This window comes from Rhagoletis pomonella, unplaced genomic scaffold, assembly GCF_013731165.1.
Source record: "Rhagoletis pomonella isolate Grant_MI unplaced genomic scaffold, Rhpom_1.0 Rhpom_scaffold_00002, whole genome shotgun sequence".
Classification (NCBI taxonomy): Eukaryota; Metazoa; Arthropoda; class Insecta; order Diptera; family Tephritidae; genus Rhagoletis; species Rhagoletis pomonella.
Window position 1 is genome coordinate 64554523 of NW_023458556.1, and position 12036 is coordinate 64566558.

Sequence of the window (12036 nt, forward strand, 5' to 3'; positions counted from 1 at the left end):
AATTGAGAACGGTTGGGCCGATTTGGCTAATTTTTTTTCAGTTGTTCGTAATTGCCAGGAGAAGGTTTTTACGAAAGAAAATTTTGGGAAAACCCTCCGGTGGACCAGGGACCGATCTATTCGAAAAAATCGTATTTATGGTCCGATTTGCTTAAAATTTGGTACGTAGGTAGCTTTTTGCCTATGTTAGCATATAGGATCTTTTTTCCGGGAAGTGGACCAGGGGCCGATCTATTCGAAAGAATCGTAGTTATGGTCCGATTTGCTTAAAATTTGGTGCGTAGGTAGGTTTTTGCCCAGATTAGCATATAGGATATTTTTTTCCGGGAAGTGGACCAGGGACCGATCTATTCGAAAAAATCGTAGTTATGGTCCGATTTGCTTAAAATTTGGTACGTAGTTAGCTTTTGCCTAGATTAGCATATAAGCTTCTTTTTTTCCGGGTAGTTTCACTTTTTCTTCTTATCCGCCATGTTAGCTATCTGACAGAAAACGTCTTTCGTATTTTTTGTTGTACCAACTTTTTCAAAAAAATAACACAAACATATAAGTAGAGAATTTGTCTAATATTTTTAAATCATTTTCTTCATAACTGCTGCTTTCGTGGATATTGCAACACAATGTAATAATGCAGCTATAGGAGCCACTTCATACCACACAATTTATCGGCCGCCTATTTAAATAGTAGGGCTCGCTTGAAATATATATGTACATGAAGATGTATGGAGGTGCGCACACTACACCAACTTAATCGCTCCGACCAATTAGTTGTGGTGCAATGGAAAGACTAGCAAGCCCAACTAAATCGGCGGCCGATAAAGTCCGTGGTGTGCGATGGATCTAAAACATTTTAACCCTCTAGTAGGCCAATTTTTTTATGAGTTGAAAAATTCAGGAATGGGTGATTTTGGCACGAGAAATCCAAAACTGATGTCCACTTCGATCTGTGACAGTAACTTTTTCCTAAAGGGGAGAAAAACAAAGACCGTCTAGAGATGGGCTTGCCGATATACTTACACATATTTTCAGCTTTCTCTTACACAATGTTGACCTACGAACCGGCGATGCCGTATTTTCAAAATCTGTAATTCAACTGCCGATTAAAATAAAACGGATTGACATAACGGATTAAAATTTACTTCTCCGTAAGGGTACGATTTTTGTCTAAAGATCGTGCCTTACGAATATAGAAAAAAATTATTATAGGTGCACTAAAAAGGTATTTAGTTAACGACCGTCTGGAGGCGGTTCTGCCTACTAGAGGGTTAAACAAGAAATATTGCAGCCACATTTTCGTTTTTAGGATTTTTATTCATGTGATTAGCAGTGGCAAGTATGTGTGTATTAAATACGTATATCTATATATATAAAAATGGTGTGAAAAATGTATAGTAAATAATTCATCAATTGAGAACGGTTGGGCCGATTTGGCTAAATTATTATTTTTTTTTCGTAATTGCCAGGAGAAGGTTTTTACGAAAGATAATTTTGGGAAAACCCTCCGGGAAAGTCGGAAAAATTGAAAATTGATTTTTTTGTATGGAATTTTGTGTGGAGTGCACAAAACTTTAATTTTTCCGATAGGTGGCACAGGGGTCGAACTACGTTAAAAAAATGCATTTGGCTCGTTGGTTGCCTTTTGCCTAGATATAGGATAAATTTTTTCCGTTTAGTTTGCCAGAGACCGATCTATTCGAAAAAGTCTTTTTTATGGTCCGATTTGCTTGAAATTCGATACCCGTATTATCGATATGCGTAGAATAGAATCGAGTCATTGGTTTACAGTTCGAAAGGTGTTTGAAGGCGGCGCAAACATGCGGGTATTGGCTATTTAACAATACTTATTACACAGGCCAACAAAAATGGGAAAAAAGTTGATGCAGCAAATGTAACGAATTTTTGTGTGCTGATTACGAATCCAGATGCAGATTTTAAGAAAAAACGAGGTCAAAGTGTAAAAAAATCGCGTTTTTTTCAATATTTGGTAAGCTCTAGCAAAGAAACAAAGGGTGGTAGAATCTTTCACTTAGGCTTTGATTAAAGCTAAAAATCTCGAACACTATCCTTGCAAGTTTCCGCACCTTTGCTTGATGGTCACTTATAGTCATTTGTCGAACAGGAATAACTGATTTTGGGAAGTTTGAGTTCCTACCGCAATTAAGCAAAAGGTGACAGAACCTTTCACGTAGGCTTAAATTAAAGCTAGAACTACAGACTGCCATCCCTGAAAGTACTATTACTGCACCTTGACCTAATGGTCACCTATACTCATTTACTTTTTATCGTCAAAAATGGTGCAAAATCAGTATTAGCTGTTCAATAAATGACTATAGGTAACCTTAGGGTCAAGGTGCAGGAATGGTATTTTCAGGGATTGAAGCCAGCAGTCCAAGCCTTAAGTGGAAGGTTCTATCACCTTTTGTTTCATTGCTAGAGCTTCTCAAGTATTGCAAAAAACGCGATTTTTTGACACTGTCACCAAATTTTTTACTTTATACTTACGTATTCTTAATCAGCACAAAAAATCCTATGAAAACCAGCTTCAACATTTGCCGCATCAAAATCGGTGTTGCCCTGTGCTACCTACACTAATTATATAAAGAGAAGCTCCTTATTTTTATAAGAGGTGATCTCGCGAACGGCTGTACCGATTTTCTGAAATTTTGGACACCTACTGCAGACTTTCGATATATTAATGGAGCGTGGCATCACCCATACATATCGAATTTTTCATACCGTATATCTCTGAAAGTATTTGTGGTAGTGTCCTGAAAATTGGTATAGAGATGTTCGGGCTACTGCAAAAGGGAAGAGCCGCTTTCCAAACATATTGAAACTTTTACCTATCTTTAAATATATACACCCAGAGTACAGTGTTTTTTTCTTTTTCGTAATACATTTTTTTGTTAATTTTTTATAGAAATGTAGTTCATTTTGCATCAAATGGCACCAAATTTTGAGTATGCAGTTTTGTAGTTCACTCAATTTCAGTATCATAAAGTGCAAGTTTTTAATGTCTAATAGATACCGTTGATTTTTGAGAATTTTTTTCGCTGATGATGTTGCGCATTTTCTCCGTATAACGAATTTTGTATGGGAAAAAATGCCGAAGAGTGTCAGTATGTAAAATACTTATTCTGGTGGCTTAACTCCCCCTAAACGACCGAAACGATTTTAATGATAATTTTTTAATGACAATTTTAGTGGCGCTGGAGTCGAGTTATTGCTAAAAATTGTCGATTCGGAGGCACCAGGGATCAAAGTCAAATTACTCCCGTTAAATCAACCATCAGAACCATTGCGGTCCTTGCTTTACGTTGACTAAACAGAATGTGGATCAATGATACTCACCAGTTTGGAAATTGCCACCAACTAGACTATACAGATTCAAGAACGATTCACTATCGAGCCGCAAGGACTTCTTCCCGGTATAACGCTTTCATCAGGTTATTTAAGACGGTAATGGAGGATATGCCTTCTGTCGACCACAAAACCAAACGTGAACGTGAATTGCTGGCGAAAACGTTGGACCAAATATTTCAATAAAAAAATTAATTTTGGGCGGGACCAAGTTCGCCGGGTAAGCTAGTGAACTATAAAAAAAATAACGAAAAAATTTATTATGAAAAAAGCACTGTATTCTGGGTGTATATATACAGATAGGTGAAAGTTTCAATATGTTCGGAAAGCGCCACGTCCCTTTTCCAGTAGCCTAGGGCTGCCAGACGTGCCGGTTTTCCCGGACATGTCCCGGTTTTAGACTATTTGTCCCGGTGTCCCGGTCCGGTTTCGTTTAAGTGTGTAAAAATGACTACACTGAGAGAAAAAACGCGTTGTAATATTAAGAAAAATGTTATAAATTTACTGGGGGAAATAACGCATAGTAAACATGAATATTTTTTATTTGATTATCGTTTTAAAATTTTCGTATTTAAAAACAATACTTTCATACCACGCACACGTGGTGTTGCATCAAACTGAACATTTGAATGCACATTTACATGTCTGGCTGTAGAACATGTCTGGAGTGCACGAATATGCTTGCCACAAATTGCTAATTTCCAGAGCGTCAGGGTTCAAATCCCATTACTGGTAGCATGGAATTTAATTTTTTTTTTTTTAACTTAATTATGTAAAAGCATCCGTTAAGTGCGAAGCGCTTCATTTTAATATTGGCGTAATTGAATTGAATATTTCTATACTAAATACTAAAATTTGTATACTTAAATTTATTACAAGTTGGGTTGGTGCTCTTTCATATGCGATTTTTTTTTAAATTTAGCACGTTTTGCACAAGCAATAGTTGATGATTAATATAAGTATGTACCTAAATACGTTAAAATGACATGCACAGAGTTTAACAATTATATTAAGCAAAAGCCAGAAGTTTTTAAACAAGTTCACAGCAACGAAACAAATGACTGATATTTTAATGTTACCTTGTATTAAATTTTTTTCTTTGATTACTTATAAGTACCGTGCCGTACAAAATTATTGGCTCGGGGACTCTTTCATCTGATCACAAATTTTGAAAACGTAGCTTTTGAGCCAATTAGTAAAGTGCAAGTCTGAAGTTACCAGAAAATTTCGTTGATTTTTTGCAATTATTTATTTTTTGCTGACAGTGTCTTCCACATACAAAAAAATGTCGAACATAGTTTGTATGGAAGAAACTCTCAGTAAAAACAATACCAAAAATCAATTAAATTTTCATGGGCTGCAAAACTTCATTTTCAAAATTTTTATAAAAAAGTCTGAATAGAAAGTTCCGAATTTGTATGCAAATTTATTGCATTTTCCCGAGTTTTCCACAAAGTTTAGAAATTTTATTTTTATGTTTTCTGATGTATTTAGTATAAACTGTATTTTTATAAAGAACAAAAAAGGTACATGTATTGTGAAAAATTCTCTGTGCTTTAGTTGTGATAAATTGTTTTGTTTTGCTAGTGTACGTTGTAATGTTTGTTCTCATGATCGCATGTTTTTATGTTTTTGTTTTTGTTTGTCAAAATAAAATTTTACTACATCCTTTCGTACGTAATTTTTGTCGAAACGAAAGGGAAGGGAGCGAGAGGCCTCTCCCCCCTTAAGTGTCCCGGTTTGGCAACAGAGATATCTGGCAGCCCTACAGTAGCCCCAAAATCTCTATACCAATTTCCAGGACACTACCGCAAATACTTCCAGAGATATAGGGTATGAAAAATTCGATATGTATGCGTGATGCCACGCTCCCTTAATATATCGAAAGTCTGCAGTAGGTGTCCAAAATTTAAAAAAATCGGTACAGGAGTTCGCGAGATCGCCTCTTATAAAAAGAAGGAGCTTCTCTTTATATAATTAGTGTAGGTAACAGAGAGCAACACCGATTTTGATGCCGCAAATTTTGAAGCTGTTTTTGATAGGCTTTTTTGTGCTGGTTATGAATCCGTAAGTATAAAGTTTTCATCAGCTCCAGATTTGAGAAAATTGTGGTGAAAGTCTCAAAAATCGCGCTTTTTGAAATATTTGAGAAGTTTTAGTAATGAATCAAAAGGTGATAGAACCTTCCACTTAGGCTTAAATTAAAGCTAGAACTACAGACTACTATCCCTGAAACACTATTCCTGCACCTTGCCCTGATGGTCACCTATACTCATTTATGTTTTATCGTCCAACAATAAAAAAAATACTGGAAAACTATGCAATTGAAAAAAAATGTGTAAAAATCAGTGTTAGCTGTTCAATAAATGAAAATAGGTGTAAGAATGGTATTTCCAGGGATTGAAGTCAGAAGTCCAAGGCTTAATTTAAGCCTAAGTGGAAGGTTCTATCACCTTTTGCTTAATTGCGGTAGGTACTTAAACTTCCCAAAATAAGTTAATCCTGTTCAACAAATGACTATAAGTGACCATCAAGCAAAGGTTCAGGAATTTGCAAAGACAGTATTCGAGAGTTCTAGCTTTAATTTAGGTCTAAGTGAAAGGTTCTATTGCTTTTTGTTTCTTTGCTAGAGCTTCTCAAATATTGAAAAAGGAACGCGATTTTTTGACACTTTGACTTCGTGATTCTTAAAATCTGGAGCTGATGGAAACCTTATGCTTACGGATTCGTAATCAGCACACAAAAATTCGGCAAAAATAGCGTTAACATTTGTTGCATCAAATTTTTTCCCATTTTTGTTGGCCTGTGTAATAAATATTGTTAAATAGCCAATACCCGCATGTTTGCGCCGACTTCAAACACCTTTCGAACTGTAAACCAATGACTCGATTCTATTCTACGCACATCGATAATACGGGTATCGAATTTCAAGCAAATCGGACCATAAAAAAGATTTTTTTGAATAGATCGGTCCCTGGCCCACTTAACGGAAAAAATAGATCCTATATCCTAATCTAGGCAAAAGGCTACCAATGTACCAAATAAATTTTTTAACGTAGTTCGACCCCTGCGCCACCTATCGGAAAAATTTAAACTCTGTGTACTCCTTCTTCTAAACACCTTTCCAAAAAAGCAGCACCCAATCGAATTGGTTATGAAACATAGGAGAAAATTGTTCCCAATTGAATTTCACAATAATCCGAAATTTTCCACGCTTTCGTCGAAAAAAAATAAAATTTTTCGCATTCTTCCGGATTTTTCCGAGCTTTCCACTTGGAATTTTCTATTTTTCCAGTTGAATGCCATTCCGAAGGAATTCCACACAAAATTCCATACAAAAAAATCAATTTTCAATTTTTCCAATTTTCCGACTTTCCCGGAGGGGTTTCCCATTTTTTTTTTTTTTTAAACCGTCTCCTGGCAATTACAAATAACAAAAACAAATTTTAGCCAAATCGGCCCAACCGTTCTCAATTGATGGATTACTATAAATTTTTCACACCATTTTTATATATATAGATATACGTATTTAATACGCACACTCTTGCCACTGCTAATCACATGAATAAAAATCCTAAAAACTAAAATGTGACTGCAATATTTCTTGTTTAAAATGTTTTAGATCCATCGCACACCACGGACTTTATCGGCCGCCGATTTAGTTGGGCTTGCTAGTCTTTCCATTGCACCACAACTAATTGGTCGGAGCGATTAAGTTGGTGTAGTGTGCGCACCTCCATACATCTTCATGTACATATCGATGGCTGAGTGGAAGATCGACTTATATCGGCAGCCAGTTCGAAAACGCTCTATCTAAAAAAACTTTTCAAGAACGCCCTATTTCAGAATTTAATTGAAAAACACCCTATCTCAAAATTCGGTTCAAAAACGCCCTATCTCACTTCAAAATGTATTGAAAATATACTGATATAGGGCGTTTTTTGAATCGGCAGCTGAGATAGGGCGTTTTTGAAACGAATTCTGAAATAGGGCCTTCTTGAAAAGTTTATTGAGATATAGCGTTTTCGAACTGGTTGCCGAGATAGGTCGATCTTCCACTCAGCCATCGATATGTATTTCAAGCGAGCCCTACTATTTAGATAGGCGGCCGATAAATTGTGTGGTATGAAGTGGCTCCTATAGTTGCATTATTACATCTATTCCGTGTGTTGCAATATCCACGGAAGCAGCAGTTATGAAGAAAATGATTTAAAAATATTAGACAAATTCTCTACTTATATGTTTGGCTTTCCTTCGTGTTATTTTTTTGAAAAAGTAGGTACAACAAAAAATACGAAGGACGTTTTCTGTCAGACAGCTAACATGGCGGATAAGAAGAAGAAGTTAAACTACCCGGAAAAAAAGAAGCTTATATGCTAATCTGGGCAAAAACCTACCTACGCACCAAATTTTAAGCAAATCGGACCATAACTACGATTTTTTCGAATAGATCGGCCCCTGGTCCACTTCCCGGAAAAAATATCCTATATGCTAACATAGGCAAAAAGCTACCTACGTACCAAATTTTAAGCAAATCGGACCATAAATACGATTTTTTCGAATAGATCGGTCCCAGGTCCACAGGAGGGTTTTCCCAAAATTTTCTTTCGTAAAAACCTTCTCCTGGCAATTACGAACAACTGAAAAAAAATTAGCCAAATCGGTCCAACCGTTCTCAATTGATGAATTACTATACATTTTTCACACCATTTTTATATAAATAGATATAGATAGACTAGTTCACTTTCACTGAGATCATTATTTGTAATATTACAACGCAGTATTTTGTTCGTATCAAAACCAATGTTATTTGTATCGTCAGAGCTTACTGCTTTTTTGCGCGAAAGCCGTAACGAATCTTAAAATTTCAGTATCAAGGTTCCCTTTCGTAATTCTTGGCAAAATTTAACATCAAATTGCAAAGCATTTTTAATATCGTTTTCTGCAGAATTTTCGTTAGTAGGAAATATTTCGGCTTTTGTTCCACAAAGAATGTTCAAAATAGGTATGTGAATATTTAAATCTAAAGTGTATATTAAATTATATTTAATATTTGCTTTAGAGATGAAATTGCGACAAATTTGTTTAAACAAAAATATTAAGCGTAAGAACGCGGAAGCCAGCTTCTTCTGCTTGCATTTCTATGTTTATATCATTTATCAGTTTAAGCACATACGATCAAATGTAAAAAAAAAATATTTTTGATTGCGGATCCAAAATAAATAGATATATATTAGTTGCACTGAGTTACGCAAAAATAGTGCCGAACATCAATCGATTGTGCTTAAGGTGCCGGCTGCTTCCGAAAGTGCCGAAAATGGCACAATGCACACTCATTTTCCAACACTGACCCATACTTCTTCTCTAAGCACATTTCTCTGAATTTTTTAAATTACATTTGAATTACTGACGTCAGAGTGAAAAACTAAGAACGCAATTTTCCTATATTTGGCTCATGGTTTCGCGAATATATTGATATTTGTGTTTAAAATTTACTATCGCGAGGTGTTATATGCATAATGAGCTAGACACTTATAAACAATATTAATTATTAAATAAAAAAAGAAATATAGCCAATTCTGGGCAAGAAAAGGAGTTTCTATTCTAACATTCCTAATGTGTACACATACCAATACAAAAACCTTTTTTGTTATGAAGCTAACGATCACAATAACTATCTGCTATCACTGCAATTGAATACTGCATTCTATTTTTATCTCTTCCAATAATAAATTATTAATATAGCATTTACAAAACTTTACCAATAAATATGCATTTGCGTCGTCATTTTATTTTCTTTCTTGCTAAATATACCTATTCGTACATACGATAGGTTTTAAAAAACCAAGGCGCAAATTTCCCTTAAAAATATATGTATGTAGACTTTTCAACAATGAATGCAACTTTGTTTTGAAGGTGAAATAAATACATACTTACATATTTGTATTTATGAATACATAAATATATACGTATGCATACATACCGTGTAAGTTTCAACATTCTAAATAAATTGATACAAATAAATGCTTATATATGTATTTACGTAAGGGTATTATGATTTTTATTTGTTTTTAACAATCACATTGCACAAGTTTTCCCTTAACAAATATTTAGTTACATGCCGGTATTTGTGTTTCATTTATTTAACAATGTGTGCTTATACACATGTATGTACATATTTTCGTCGAAATTTAAGATTTTGTTGCCTATATGTAGTATACATACATACATAATAAACTTAACTTCTACTTTTATTTGTACAAATATTTAATTTTGGCATTTACTCTGAAATGCTGTTGTTTTATAAATAAGTTTGTATGTATGTATATGTAAGTATCTATTAATGTACAAAAATGTATTGTTTATGTACATACATATATATATGTGTATGTACTATATATCTGTACATTTCGTTGTATGCTGCCATTGTAAGTCGACTAGAACTTACAAAATTTTAAAACATTCTACAATTAAGGATTATTGAAAGCCTGATGCCTAGTCTCGCTAAACAATACTTATACATGTATGCACATAAGGGACGAAAAATACTCGTAGTATATTACATATGTATATATGTACATAACTTCATATAAAACATACTTAAATACAAATATATTTCTATGTACATATTTATTTACATTTAAATGTTATTTTTAAATTCTATGCTATTTTATTTTCACTTCTACTTATTCTGCAAACTACAAACTAGTAGTAACTATGATTAAGTAGGAGTGTTGTTTTAAACTTTACAAGTGTTTTTGAGCAAATTGTCGATTAATTCAAACAAGATGGGTCATAGTTATTCTTGTTTTTAAATCTCTCTCTCTCTCTCGATTCGTACAAAAATAAGAATATGCTCCAATATATCGAAACCGAACTTCGTGCTACTCGATTAGCCCGGTAAGCTGAGATAGCTTTATCAGCCCGGGCTTGGGCTCAATAGCCCGAGTTTTCCGGGTAGCCCGAGTATCACGAAAGTCTCTTATTAGTTGTGTTCGATAACAAAATTAGCCAACACCAGCCAGCAATCAAAATCAAGAGCGTAAACGAAAATTCTCTCCCAAAGAGAAGAAAAGTTAGCCATCACTTGCAAAAACAGGAAGAAGAAGACACTCCAGCTGAATTTGTTTATGTTTTATTTGTAAACAAACTGAAATTCATGTTCCCTCCATGGAAGAAAAAAGGAAAGTGAACGTTCAATATTCGCCAGGAATATTTCTGGAAGTAAAAATTAGTTAGAACCATCAAAAAGTCACTGAGCAGGCAGGCAAAAAGCATATAAATACCAAAACTCGAAAAATTCAATTTTGTTTGTTTACAAAAATTTAAACCATATATTTTCAGATCATATGTTTTCGTGATGGTAATTTTTGCTGACGAAAAATTTTCCAGCACAAAATGAACGTTTCTCTTGCAGAAAAATAAACGTTTTCTCTCTAAATTTTGAGTTATGGATATTTTTTGTAGTTATCGAACGCAACTATTGTCTATAAAAACTCAATTCTCTTGGAAATGTTCCCAATTCTTTTTTTTATTCGACGCCAGTGATGGAATTAAAAAAAATAATAATTGTTTCTAATACGGAGAAAAAATGTTCCAAAATGCAAATGAAAGTTCCAAAAAGTCCAGCGGAGTCATTATATACCCACTGTTCCTCACTCGTCCGGTTTACAGGATTTAGCAAGAATTCGTTCCCGTACACACATTAACAATATCTTTCGAACCAAATCTGACTATTTTTGACTAAATCCTGTAAACCGGAACATGTTTACTTACAGAAAATTCCAAAATGTGTATATTGATACTTCTTCTTCTCCGGGCCACAGCGAATTTGCGGGAAACTGCATACCTGACGACTTGACAAGTAAAGGCGCTTTTAAGCCATTATCACCGAATAGAGAGCAGTTGAGAACACCTCTGAACTGCTCCGGTTTTCGCATGGACGGTTGGGCCGCATGCCAGTTAGTGGGCGTGGATTGAAAACTAGGACATGCGGCCAAAAGAGGCTCACCCCCGCTGTTGGTAGGCATTCTGATGAGCCATTACGCGAATTATATGCACGCGGTAAGGTTAGGAAGCTTTTTGCATGATCCCTCCTGCAGAACTTGCCAGGACGAAGATGGGGTCGAATCATCATCAGACTTTCTATTAGACTACCCGACTCCGCGAGGCTAAGGTTAAAGACTTTCAATACCTGAATAACCCTGAGGAGCTGACGGATGTTCGTAACTTCGTTATCGGCTCGCAGCGTTTCGTCAACTAAGTGATGGCTTCCGTTCAGATTTCTTCTTCTACTTATTTGGCGCTGTAACCGCCTAAGCGATTTCGGCCGAGTTTAACAAAGCATGCCTGTCGTTTCTCTTCTGTGCCAACTGACGCCAATTGGAAATGCCAAGTGAAACCAAGTCCTTCTCCACCTGGTCTTTCCATCGCAGTGGGGGCCTCCCACTTCCTCTAATACCACCAGCGGGTTCCGAGTTGAATACTTTCAGAGCTGGAGCGTCCATTCGAACGACATGGCCAAGCCAACGGAGTCTCTGCATTTTAATTCGCTGCACTATGTCCAAGTCGTTGTAAAGCTCATACAGCTCATCGTTCCATCGTCTGAGGTACTCGCCGTCGCCAACGCTTAAAGGCCAGTAAATCTTCCGCAAAATCTTTCTCTCGAATACTTCA